Source organism: Pan troglodytes, chromosome X (assembly GCF_028858775.2).
Source record: "Pan troglodytes isolate AG18354 chromosome X, NHGRI_mPanTro3-v2.0_pri, whole genome shotgun sequence".
Classification (NCBI taxonomy): Eukaryota; Metazoa; Chordata; class Mammalia; order Primates; family Hominidae; genus Pan; species Pan troglodytes.
In genome coordinates, this window is record NC_072421.2 from 96022977 (window position 1) to 96037828 (window position 14852).

The 14852-nt window shown below is 37.1% G+C and overlaps 1 pseudogene; it reads left to right on the forward strand.

The window, feature by feature from the left end:
• LOC104003946 (elongation factor 1-alpha, oocyte form-like) overlaps window positions 1-14559 on the forward strand; it is a 33104-nt pseudogene extending 18545 nt beyond the window's left edge.
• Window positions 14560-14852: the final 293 nt, after the last annotated feature.

Sequence of the window (14852 nt, forward strand, 5' to 3'; positions counted from 1 at the left end):
CCACTGAGAGCTTAGATCCTTCAGGAATAAACATTTGGTCACTCACAGGTAAAGAACCCTAGCAAGTAAAGATGCTGGCTGAGAGAAAAGAAAAACTGAAATGTGAAGCAGAGGAAGAAAGTCATTAATACCAACTGTGGCCTTATGACTAGATACAGAAAAGAGGACTGTAGCCTCAATCCATGTCATTCTCCTTGCTGCTGTATGCATTTGCATATTTTAACAAATTTTATCCTACCTTCCTAAGCATTAAACAGGCAAATTGTTAATCATTAAAATTATGGGGTATTTGTTATCATTAAATTTATCTGTTCGAATATTGAAAAAGAATAATTTTATGTTGTAAAAAGGGGAACAATGGCCATTACTGAGACATCATGGTTTTAGAACTACATAAAGCAAGGAAAAGAACTTTTGGTTGATAACTTTTGTAGAGATAGCACAGTTTTGTTCAACTTAATGAATGATATTTTAGAATCAATAATGTATTTTGCTTTTTAGTAAACCTGATTGAAAAAGACATTGTTTAAAAAGATATTTTTCTTTATTAAATTATAAAGTTTTTTTTCTCATGTTTGAGAAAATTTGGATGTGATTGATTACTGGCTAAATATGTGCCCAATAAATAAGTTTGTGATATTCTTAACTGCATTCTTAAAATGTATATATTGTATAAAATTATTTTTAGAACTAGAGACACACTGCCATAGTGTGATGTACCAGAAGATGTTTCAGAATGTATTTAAGAGAAAATTATTTTTTTATGCCAAGATTTTCATAGTGGTGCTTGTGAATTTGGCTTTTGTCCAATTGTATTTCAATAAAGAAAATATTCTCCATGGTACAACTGATCTTCCTCTATTCCATTCTATAGTGAAATCACGTCCAGAAACTGAGACACTGAAAGAAAGTGACTATAATGAGATAAGTGGAGGGTTATTTTGACCTTATTGTAGAATCTAGAAGAAAGGGAATGTTGCTAAGAAAGAAACATCAGAACAACAGAAAATTGTTGGTTAATTAATAGTTTCATTTAAAAATATTCCTTGCTTTCCCTTTTGCCCCATGTGAAAGTCTCCTATTAAAATTTTACTAAAATGTAAATACCTCCTGCTGTGAAAATCTGTTTTAAACCATCCTTAATGATTTTAATATGAGAGCTTCTAGTATATCTTGAAGCAATTCAAGGAAAGGATAGCTGCAAAGGATACATTTAACTTACTTTAAAATTTTCTTTTTATTTATTAAACTATTTTAATTAACATTTGACTCTTAAACATGCTTGAAAAACAGGAGAAAATACCAAATACTTATTCTTACCATTGCTATTCAATTTTCCAGTTTTTAGTAATGACCTTTTATAAAAGGTAAATTTATGAAAGGATATGGTATAGTTTTTCAATGATAAAATATTATATTAACCTTAACTTTGAAAAGAGCACATTTTTGCAGAAGGGAAATATGTAAGCATGTGAATTATTTTTCTTTGGTTATAACTAGCAATTTGTTTCTGTGGGATTTGTGTGGCTGGTGAAGTATTCAGTGCACCTACATTCATCTACTTTTAGCACTGGCACATGGTCATAGACTGAACTATATATGGAAAACATGCTCATACACTCTTATTTTGCTAAAATACAGTGTTTAGTGCCTTGTTTTCCATCAACTCAATATAAGGGATTTTTCATGTGGAAATATAATTCCCCTGCCCTCTTTCTTTGAGCTGTGCTCCAGTCTTAAAGCCAGTAAAATTCATGTTTACTATTCTCTAGTAAAAATGGCACAATGGTGAGAAAAATTATAATTGCACACCATTCACTTTAATATCATCATTACAATAAGAGTTGAATTTACCATCATCTGATATTTAGTAGCAAAATGAATGTAGTTCACTTTGACACTGCCCTGATTGCAGATATCCTAATGAATAGTTCTATGATTGATTGGGTAGATGACATCAGCACAATTATAGGCCTGTGTGAGCATTAAATAGCCAAATTGTTGGGGGGAGAAACACATGAAAGCCTGGAGTGGAATGTAGATAGGGTTGGAATATAAGCAGGGTTCGAGTAGAATAGAACCCTTCTTTATGGAAATGTGCTTGGAACAATTTCACAGGAAGCAGTTGCTGTTAGGCACTATTGCTATAGCTGGAAGAACAATTTTCTCTTTTGTAACAACAACAACAAAATGCACTGCCCCAGCATCACACCCTCTTTCTTAGCTTAGGTTGCCAAGACAGGATTTTCCCAACGAGATCTTCAATTCAATTCTATAACATGATTCTTTCTTTCTGATATTGTAAATTAAAAATCAATGAATTGAGAATCACAAGCTTTTTAAAACAAAAATTCAAAAGCATGGGTTATGTGTGTCTAGCTGAATTAAATAAAACCATTTCATCAGTCAATTATGCTGTTCTTCATTCATCCTTATTCAGGATGTTGGTTTGAAGAAAATTTTACAGTGCTCCATTCTCAGTCGCTCCTTGCTCTCTTTTTCTACCCCCCCCACCTCAATACACATGCACACACACCCTACACAATTAGTTAAAACCAAACTAAATTATTTGGGTCAGAGCTTTCTTAAGCTTGTTGAAGCTCTCCCAGGATTGTGCTTAAATATTCCTGTTGTAGCTTGGATATATAACAGCTGGAGGTATGGAATGGTGGACACACACGGAAGACTAGGTCATCATTTTCATAATTTCAGCCCTTAATGGGTTTATAATTCAGCTGTGCTAGAGCACTGTATGTGCTGATTTACATGTCTTCAATCGACATGGACATTTCCTGAAAATAAAACACTGGGATTAGTATTACGAAGCAGCTTCCAACGCAAAAGATTAATCTTCGTTAAAAAAGAGGATCCACTCTTCAAAAGGCTACATATAACTCATGCTGTACATTATATATCTTAAAATAACTATGTGAAGGATTAATAAAAACACAATAATGCTATTCAATGATTTCTTGGTCTCTCAGATATTGGTACTACATGCTATGAGTTTGAGATACTGGAGACAACATAGTTGGGGCTGAGTCGTAAAATAGCACAGCACTATCCCTCCTCATTGTGTTTTAGTTGATACCAATGATATATTATACACATGGTTTCCCAAACTTGGATGCTAATCAGAATTAATGTAGGAGCTCATTAAAAACAAGAATTTCTGGGCTTTAACCTCAGACTTATTGAGTCAGAATCTGTATTTTCTCCAGCACTCCCAATCGCTAATGATTTTGACACAGTCAGAAAGAACCCCAATCGCTAATGATTTTGACACAGCCAGGAAGAAACTATGCTTGAAACCTCTCTGTATTAGATTGAACATCTAAGCTCAGATCCTATTCTTGGCAGCAAAACTGGTTTGGTGTCCATGCCCACAACGCTATTTCCCTTCTCCAAACCTATTTCACCATCCCAGATGTGAGGAGATATTGCTAAATACAAATAAATGAATTGTTACTCTGGGCCTCAAACATCAAACAGGATCTTAAAATTATACTACATTTAGGCTCTGCTTATACAAAATGAAATTAGCGTTCATTTTGTAGGGACGATATAGGAACATGATTGCAATTTTTAACATTATGAAACATACAGGTTGGTTAATTTGGGCTTGTTTAAACAAATCACAGAAAAACTAGAGCCAAGGGACAATATTGCAGTTGAAGATGGTTAATTTAAGAGCAAATTAAGATCTTTTCATGAAGCAGGTAGTCAATCTATGAAAGTAATTAGGGTGATAAATGACCAACCCCAAAACATAAATAGGTTCAAGAAGCATTTTAATAAGTTGGGGAGGATAAGTCCATAATGGATTTTTATGGAAGATTAGAAAGCTTTGAGATGACCCAGTATTAAAGCAAAAATTGGAAACAATGGAAGTGCAAATGCAAGTTTTTTCATCTGATAAAAATTCCTGAAGACCCAACCACAGGTGGCTAAGATATAGTTTGCTTTTACATCAATGGATTTAAAGAATTTTGAGATTACTGAATATTATTTCCTTTCTTCCACTACAGAGTAGGTTGTTACACAAATTAAATAGTCTCACTGATTTTTAGAACTTTTAAAATGATTTCAGTGTGGAAACTGGAGCTAGGCTAGTGCTTACAGATTTCAGAGGTACAAATGTAATCTGAAACAAAGCAGCTCATTTTTACTTCTTGTATAATGATGTGTCATCAAAATTAGACATACTAATGGATCATTAAGTTATTAAAGTTGTCTCTTTTAATTTGTTCTGGTACCTGGTATTCTGGTTAATTTATGGTGATTGGCAAATGTGCTGATAAAGTGCCCTGGGTCATCTGTATAAAACTCGGGAGTAGATGCTATTTAAATTAGCAGTTTTCTAAGCACACTTAAGCAATCAGTGTGGCTTCCACTTAAATTTTGGACAAGACGTAGAAGAATTTTCTATTAATTTCAAGCAGTTCAGTAATGCATGTTGAGATTACTATTAGGTTGGTGCAAAATGAATTGCAGTTTAAACGTTTACTTTCAATGGCAAAAACCTCAATTACTTTTGTACCGAGCTTAATAGGATTTATAGTAGATCCATGGTATAATTTCTTTATCACCCCCACCCCAGCCCTCAGCATTTCTCTTCATTTATAATTCAAGGGAACAACGGAATTGTCTGAATGCATCTCAAATCAATGAATCACCTTTTATCTTTAAAGTTCCTGGAGTGAAATAAACTTAACTTCAGTTCTCTTGGTTCCCAAACTGCTTCAAAATTTGAATCAATTTTTCTTCAGTATTCTTTAATACTGATGTCTACTTTTAATTCTAGGATTATGAAAATCATCTAAAGTGAATAGAAAGAATTTCTAATTGGGACAAAATGAATTCTCTGCTGTTCCCTACCTTATGCTTTTACCAAGCTTTTTTTCTGGGGATTAGGAAAGTATATTTCGAGTCTTGACTATTGGTTATCTTTTCTCCTTTGCTGTGTCCTGAGAGTTAGAGCAAACTGAAAACATGACAAAGTATTCAGACATTTTTCTAAACTAAAGCCTAGTTTTCCTTGATGTCCTGTTATCACTGTGAAGGTCAAGGTTATAAGTACCAGCAGAGTTAATCTGGCTCTGCAACTACGCTGTAATATTCAACACAGGAAGTTTCTGTGCCTAGTGTATCTCTGACTCTACCAGTTGCTGGGAAATGGTAGATTGAAGGACATTCAGAGTGGTTCATAACTTTGAAAAATCAGTTATCAGTTAATAGAGCCTTTAGGACACCCTAGTTTTCCAGCATGGCATTCTGCCACAAAAACACTCAAAAACTTTTTGCTGTTATAGTTACATTGTAGACAAAAATCCATTCTGTTTCTAGCTCCTTTCGTTAATCAATGCTGGGACAAAGCCTAAGGATTTGTTCACTTAGAAGCAGGCACATTTGATCTGGAAATGCCTTAGTGTAGTCCAGGTATGTACCAAATTTCCGATTTTGACTATGTCTTCCACTGTATCTAGTGGACAGCTTTCTACATTTTGTTTTACCCCATGTAAATGTAAGGAAGTTGACACGATATATATATATATATTATATATAATTATATAATATACAATATATTATATATAATTATATAATTATATATATTATATATATATTATATATATTATATATATATTATATATATTATATATAATATATATATAATAGAAGACAGCTAAACAAATTGATAAAGGTGAATAGAGCTGTTAAGAAAATAAATTGTCAGAGTTAGATGACATCTCTGCCTCCTGCCATCCCAGTAAATCTAGCAAACTCAATCGTAAGACAAAGTGGTCCTAACCTGTGGAACCCTATCTCATATCCTGATGGAAGTTTTTGGCAAAATAAAAGTGAAGTCTAGTGTGACTGAGTGATCTTTTTAGCCTGGGGTTGGAAGGTTTCCCAGATGGTAGCACTTTCACTGCTAAAACTGGGACAGTCCTGGGCATTCTGGCACTGTCAGCCACTCTAGGTCTGATGACATTATTTTGTTTCTGAGCAGGAACACATCTCAATGAGCCTACAGACGCCCAGATATGTTGAAGACCAGGCCATATGTTGAAGACCAGGCCATACTCCATATAACATACTATCATTCTTTGAGGTCTTAATGATCCTTCCTTCTCTCTCAACCTCTGACTGGCCTGAGAGATAAATGAAAAGGAGCAAGAAAAGGCCATGATTTGGGGGCCACATGATTTAGTACATTTGGGAAATGATTATATCATGTAAAAATGGCAATGGAGTTGTAAGGAATCCTTGCCATCTTTGTATGCACCTTATTCAATATGGGTTTATCACAGGGCTGAAGTACTTGCTTGGTTAAAAGTACTGACAACTATTCAGTTCAAAATAATTTTTCAACATTTTCAGAGATATTGATGTCAATTAAAAATCCTGGTTGCTATCTTAGAGGTGGAAAATAAAAATAATTATTTTTGTTTGTGTTCTGAGTTTTTAGTGCTTAAGTAATAAACTAGAAGTAATGATGCATACAGATATTAGCAGAGTACTACAACATCTAACACCACAGACAAAGAGAATAACAAATGAAGGCAAATTCTACTACTAACAGATATCTCTGGATTTGCAGCACCTAGAATAATGCTTGGTATGTAGTAAACCCTCCCCAAATATATCTGGAATGAACGAATGTTTAGCAGCTATGACATCAAAACACATGAATTAAATCTATCAGCAAATGTTTACTGAATTCCTGCTAAGCACAAAGCACAAATCTGAAAGTTCATTTGTTTTGCTTATCCATTTCTCTCTATTATTGTTTGAGTATTTTGTTTATCCATGTCAAAGTTCTGACCTATTAAGAAGTGCAGGGATGGGGTGTGGAGCCAAGAGGGCCAAATAGGAACAGCTCCAGTCTACAGCTCCCAGCATGAGCGGCACAGAAGATGGGTGATTTCTGCATTTCCAACTGAGGTATCAGGTTCATCTCACTGGGGAGTGCCGGACAGTGGATGCAGGACAGTGGGTGCAGCACACCGTGTGTGAGCCAAACCAGGGCGAGGCATCACCTCACCCGGGAAGCACAAGGGGTCAGGGAATTCCCTTTCCTAGTCGAAGAAAGGGGTGACAGAGGGCACCTGGAAAATCGGGTCACTCCCACCCTAATACTGCACTTTTCCAACAGGCTTAACAAACGGCACACCAGGAGATTATATCCCACACGTGGCTCGGAGGGTCCTACGCCCATGGAGCCTCACTCATTGCTAGCACAGCAGTCTGAGATCAAGCTGCAAGGCAGCAGCAAGGCTGGGGGAGGGGCACCTGCCATTGCCCAGGCTTGCTTAGGTAAACAAAGCAGCCAGGAAGCTCGAACTGGGTGGAGCCCACCACAGATCAAGGAGGCCTGCCTGCCTCTGTAGGCTCCACCTCTGGGGGCAGGGCACAGACAAACAAAAGACAGCAATAACCTCTGCAGACTTAAATGACCCTGTCTGACAGCTTCGAAGAGAGCAGTGGTTCTCCCAGCACGCAGTTTGAGATCTGAGAATGGGCAGACTGCCTCCTCAAGTGGGTACCTGACCCCCGAGTAGCCTAACTGGGAGGCACCCCCCAGTAGGGGCAGACTGACACCTCACACGGCTGGGTACCCCTCTGAGACAAAACTTCCAGAGGAACGATCAGGCAGCAGCATTTGCGGTTCACCAATATCCACTCTTCTGCAGCCACCGCTGCTGATACCCAGGCAAACAGGGTCTGGAATGGACCTCCAGCAAACTCCAACAGACCTGCAGCTGAGGGTCCTGACTGTTAGAAGGAAAACTAACAAACAGAAAGGACATCCACACCAAAAACCCATCTGTACGTCACCATCATCAAAGACCAAAGGTAGATAAAACCAAAAAGATGGGGAAAAATCAGAGCAGAAAAACTGGAAACTCTAAAAATCAGAGCACCTCTCCTCCTCCAAAGGAACACAGCTCCTCACCAGCAATGGAACAAAGCTGGATGGAGAATGACTTTGACGAGTTGAGAGAAGAAGGCTTCAGAAGATCAAACTACTCCGAGCTAAAGGAGGAAGTTCGAACCAATGCCAAAGAAGTTAAAAACTTTGAAAAAAAATTAGACGAATGTATAACTAGAATAACCAATGCAGAGAAGTCCTTGAAGGACCTGATGGAGCTGAAAACCATGGCATGAGAACCAGATGATGAATGCAGAAGCCTCAGTAGCCGATGCAATCAACTGGAAGAAAAGGTATCAGCAATGGAAGATGAAATGAACGAAATAAAGCATGAAGAAAAGTTTAGAGAAAAAAGAATAAAAAGAAACGAACAAAGCCTCCAAGAAATATGAGACTATGTGAAAAGACCAAATCTACGTCTGATTGGCACACCTGAAAGTGACAGGGAGAATGGAACCAAGTTGGAAAACACTCTGCAGGATATTATCCAGGAGAACTTCCCCAATCTAGCAAGGCAGGCCAAATTCAGATTCAGGAAATACAGAGAATGCCACAAAGATACTCCTCGAGAAGAGCAACTCCAAGACACATAATTGTCAGATTCACCAAAGTTGAAATGAAGGGAAAAATGTTAAGGGCAGTCAGAGAGAAAGGTCGGGTTACCCACAATGGGAAGCTGATCTCTTGGCAGAAACTCTACAAGCCAGAAGAGAGTGGGGGCCAATATTCAACATTCTTAATTAAAGACTTAAATGTTAGACCTAAAACCATAAAAACCCTAGAAGAAAACCTAGGCAATACCATTGAGGACATAGGCATGGGCAAGGACTTCATGTCTAAAACACCAAAAGCAATGGCAACAAAAGCCAAAATTGACAAATGGGATCTAATTAAACTAAAGAGCTTCTGCACAGCAAAAGAAACTACCATCACAGTGAACAGGCAACCTATAAAATGGGAGAAAATTTTTGCAACCTACTCATCTGACAAAGGGCTAATATCCAGAATCTACAATGAACGCAAACAAATTTACAAGAAAAAAACAAACAACCCCATCAAAAAGTGGGAGAAGGATATGAACAGACACTTCTCAAAAGAAGACATTTATGCAGCCAAAAGACACATGAAAAAATGCTCATCATCACTGGCCATCAGAGAAATGCAAATCAAAACCACAATGAGATACCATCTCACACCAGTTAGAATGGCGATCATTAAAAAGTCAGGAAACAACAGGTGCTGGAGAGGATGTGGAGAAATAGGAACACTTTTACACTGTTGGTGGGACTGTAAACTAGTTCAACCATTGTGGAAGTCGGTGTGGTGATTCCTCAGGGATCTAGAACTAGAAATACCATTTGACCCAGCCATCCCATTACTGGGTATATACCCAAAGGATTATAAATCATGCTGCTATAAAGACACATGCACACGTATGTTTATTGTGGCACTATTCACAATAGCAAAGACTTGGAACCAACCCAAATGTCAATCAATAATAGACTGGATTAAGAAAATGTGGCACATATACACCATGGAATACTATACAGCCATAAAAATTGATGAGTTCATGTCCTTTGTAGGGACATGGATGAAGCTGGAAACCATCATTCTCAGCAAACTATTGCAAGGACGAAAAACCAAACACTGCATGTTCTCACTCATAGGTGGGAATTGAACAATGAGAACACATGGACACAAGAAGGGGAACATCACCCACCGGGGACTGTTGTGGGGTGGGGGGAGGGGGGAGGGATAGCATTGGGAGATATACCTAATGCTAAATGACAAGTTAATGGGTGCAGCACACCAGCATGGCACATGTCTACATACGTAACAAACCTGCACGTTGTGCACATGTACCCTAAAACTTAAAGTATAATAATAATAAAATAAAATTAAAAAAAAAAAGAAGAGTGAAAGGCAGTTCTTCCCCAGCCCCAGCCCCATTCCACTCTTCAGAGTTAATAACTGCGGGCAGTCTGCTGAATATCTTTCTGGTCTTTTGAATGCAAATATTAATATGTAGCTGTATGTTTTGCATAAATGGGATTGTATCATATATACGGCCTTGCACCCAACTTTTTTGCATAGAATAATATTTGCAGCCTTTTTTCCTTGTTGAAACACGTGTATCTTATCCCTTTTACTCGCTAAACAATATATACCATTGTATAATATACATAATTCATTTAAAAAAAAAGAAATGCAGGGATAATAATAGTTTAATTTTTAGCTCAACTGATAGAAATGTTGTTAAAAATCTCAGAAGTCTTGTTTTCTAAAATTCTGGGACTGGGCCCTTTGGATCCCTAATTATTATATTACCTAGATTGATACCACTTTTTTTTCTCCTTCGTTCCTTCCTTCCTTTCTTTTTTTTTTTTTTTTTTTTTTGTCTTTAAGGTAGTGTCTTGCTCTTTTGCCCAGGCTGGAATGCAGTGGTGTGATCATAGCTCACTGCAGTCTTGACTTCCTGGGATCAAGCGATCCTACCACCTCAGTCTCCCAAATAGCTGGGACCACAGGCGTGTACCACCAAGCCCGGCTAATTTTTTTTTTTTTTTTTGGAGGCAGAAATTCCCTGTGTTACCCAGGTTGGTCTCTAACTCCTGGGCTCAAGCAATCCCCCTGTCTCAGCCTCCCAAAGTTCTGGAATTACAGGCATGAGCCACCATGCCTGCCAAGATGCCACTTTCTAAATACAATGTTCCAGCTAACTGTGGTCAGGTTTAATAGCTATGTGGTTCATATCACACTTTTCCATTTCATTGATGGTTGTGTCAGCAGGATAGAGTTGACAGCCTCAAAAAAGTTCCTTCTTCAGTCTATCTGGTCTACTGCAGAAAGAGATAAATTTATTCTGATAGGGTTTGGTTTTCACAAGCCTATTACTTAATTTCTTTTTCCATTCAAATGGCCTGCATATAGATTTGGGGCAATTTTTCCGAACTTGTTTTATATAAGAAAAGAAGGTAAGCTTAGATGTCTATTATTTCTAGAATCATTTTCCTCTTGGGGAAAATAGATAAATATAAATGTATAAATATACCCTCACTGTAGCCCTACAAAAACTTTGACCTTATTTTTATAGAATTTTGGAATAAAAATCATCAGGATCTTCAGATTTTAATACCATTTTTATAACTGAAAATTATCACACAGTCAGCACAGTCTTTTGTTTCCTCTGACAATTAATAGAATTCTACAACATGATTTTTTTGTAGAAAATGAATACAATACAGTCATGTATCCCTTAATGATGGGTGTGTTAGTCCGTTCTCACACTGCTATAAAGAGCACCTGAGACTGGATAATTTATGAAGAAAAGAGATTTAATTGACTCACAGTTTCTCAGGCTTAACAAGAAGCGTGACGGAGAGACCTCAGGAAATTTACAATCATGGCTGAAAGCGAAGGGGAAGCAAGCACATCTTACCATGGTGGAGCAGGAGAGAACGTGAGTGAAGGGGGAAGTGCTACATACTTTTAAACCATCAGATACCACATGCAGCCTTGTCAAATGTGAAAAACCATTTGTCAGTCTGTTTTGCTGTGTCTCAATGACCCAGTTCCAGAAAAGGCAGAAACCAAAACATTAACTTGTATGTTTATCTTCATATCTCATGGCAGGTTACAATTATCATGTGTTCTATACAGGTTTGACTCTCCCTTATACAGCCAGAAACAAAAGAAGACAGGTTACATGGAAAGACAGTATAAAGCATCTGAGAACTACGGCTTTATAATTACAGGAACCTGGGTTTGCCTCCTTTCTCTTCCATCTTCTAACTGAACAACTTTAGCATGTGAAAGCCATAACATCTGTAGTTTTCTGAGGCTTGATCACACAACAAACATTACCAACTCATCTTTTGTCACAGTTTACTACTACAACAGGAACAGAGGCAAAAGAGTGGGGACATAGACAGATCTAGGGTAATTTCTAGGCTATGCATGAAAGGAGTCCTTTAGTTTGTTATATGAGCTTTGACTCAGATATATCGCTTCCCTCTGATTGAGTTGCACTAGGGAAAAGCCAACTGAAAATACTAGGAATTAATTATTAAGTCATGTTTATATATTTATATCTTTCATACATATTCATCTATTTATTTAATATTTAGTGCTTTAATTATTAAACTGTTTTTGAACATTGTTTATGGGAGAATATTTTTGGCAGCCAAAATATATTTTCAAGTATAAACAGCTGAGTAAGAATCAGAGCGTCATAGAAACAAGATAGAGCCTCCATTTCCTGAGTCCGTTATGGTGTTTTTGAAGTCAAAACACTTAAAACAGGTAAAAGGATAGACTACTTTTCCCTATTTAAAAATATCAGCATGCAATCCATTCCCTGAGAAGTTTAGGAGGTGACTCTATACAAGAAAGTTCTTTATTTTAGAATTGTAAGAAAAAATAGCAAAAGTGCTCCTGTTGTTTGGAAAGGTACAGAGAAGGTATCAAAAGTTTTTGGTATTTTAGGTTAATTTTATATGAAGAGTAAAATGAAGAACTAGAAGAATTAAAATGATTTGAGACTCAAAACTTTTAGAAAATGTTATTGAACTGCCAGCAAACGTTAAGGATATTCAGCAGGTTTAGTGCTTGATTGCACGATGAAGGGGGTAAGAAGTAATTATTGTCAAATTAAAATGGATTGACTTTGGTCTCATGTCATTTCTTATCTAATGATTTAATATAACATATAGTTGTAAAGGAAAGCAGCATTATGTCATTCACATTTTGCAAAATTGAACTGTCCCTAGGCTACTTTGGAAGGGACAACTGCCTAAAGTTTCCTTTTTTCACACAAGATAGTCCACCACCCCATCAGCAAATTATTTTAAATTAATTTGTTCAGCATGAAAGGAAATAAGAAGACATGGAAACCACTCAAGGAATATGAAATTCAATCCAATTTCCCATTTTGTGAGCACCTATGATGCTGCATCTATAAGCACCTATGAGCTGTTATGGTGGAAATGTATTGAGAATCCAAAGAGAAGAAGACATAATTCCTGCCCACAAAAATCTTATAATCTCAAACTGAAAGGAGAAAGGAGACTTACAGAGTACACAATATTTAAAATACTCATATTTAACTAGATAAGCAGTGGGGGAGGGGGAGAGAAAGAGAGAGACAGAAAATGTAGCCTTTCCACTATTTAGTGTGCAATGCCCTATGATTAGCATGATAATGGAGGATAGGAAACTGAAATTCCATAGTCACAGTCCCCACTTAACTGTTACAGGGTGAACAACTCTCTGTGCTGAGTGTGATTCTTGGGTTTAAGGTTTATATTTTTTGTACAATCTGGTTCCTACATGCAAGTTAATTACTTTATCTACTGTTCAACCTAAAGGATAAACTTCCTGAGACATTTCTTTTCAAAATTAATTTGAAACTATACGAGTTTTTTATTTTCTTCTTATATCTTTAGAACCTTACTCTCAAGTGAGGTTTGATTCTGCTGTTTAACTAACTAGGAATATGATCATAATGGAGTACAAGAGGGATTAAATTCTTTCCAGAGGTGGGAAAGTGAAGGTTTCAAAAAGGATGTGGCCTATGAAGAGTAAGATTTCAAGAGACAGATTTTAAAAAATGCTATTATAGGCAAAGTGAGTAGTCAACCACTATGCAAATGTATAAAGCATCCAATGTGTGACAAGTATGGACAATGTAAGTAGACTGGAGTAGGTAGTGAATAAGGCATTTGAGGGCAGTCATGAGAGGTAAGGCTAAAAAGCTAGGTAGAGTTAGATAGTGATAGTTCTAAGAAATACAGCCTTTGCTCTGTAGGTGGTGGCAGTCAGCGAAGGTTGTTAGTGAAGTGATATCATACTTGTGTTTTAGAAAGGTAATTCTTAGCTGCTACCTCATGCCTCTGGCCTGGCAGAAGTTTCTTCTTGTTTTCCAGAAAACCACAAGAAGAGAGTATAGACAGCCATTGCAGTACATTGAGCTCCATAGAGATAGCAGTGAGGCAAGCAAGAGAGAGCTAGATGGGCAATGGGTGACTCTGTGTCTTGCTGAGCAAAAATAACTAAATGCGGGCAAAGGAGTTCCTAAGAAGCTGAGAGGCACACTGTCATCATATGCATTCTTTGCAGACTTGTTGGGAGGAGCACAGGAAGGAGTACCCAGATAGTTCAGTCAACTTTTCAGTTTTCTTTTTTTTTTTTTTTTGCCTTCTGTTTTTTGAGAGACGGATATCACTCTGTCACCGAGGCTGGAGTGCAATGGCGTGCTCTCGGTCCACTGCAATTTCTCCGAGTTTCCAAAGAAGTGCTCTGAGAAGTGGAAGACCATGTCTGTGAAAGAGAAAGGAAAACTTGATGACAGAAAAGACAGACAAGGCCCTTTATGAAAGAGAAGTAAAAACATATATTCATCCTAAAGGGGAACCAAAAAGAAGCACAAGGATCCCAATGTACTCAAGAAGCATCCTTCAGCCTTTTTCTTGTTCTCTTCTGAATATTTGCACAAAATCAAAAGAGAACACCCCAGCCTATCTGTTGGTGATGTTGCAACAAAACTGGAAGAGGTGTGGAATGACACTGCTGCAGATGACAAGCTCCTTTATGAAAAGAAGGCCATGAAGCTGAAGAAAAAATACTAAAGGAAAAATGCTAAAGAAAAGCCTGATTCAGCAAAAAAGGGAGTCATCAAGGCTGAAAAAAAGCAAGAAAAACAAGGAAGAGGAGGATGATAAAGAAGATGAAGATGATAATGAATAAGTTGGTTCAAGCAGTATTTTTCTTCTCTATAAAGCATTTTACCTCCCTGAACTTAATTTACTCCTTGTAAAGAAAAAATGGAAATTTCCAGCTGTCTAGGATTTGTTTTTAAACTGTACAGTGTCTTTTTTGTGTACAGTTAACACACTGCCAAATGTGTCTTTAGATAGCCCTG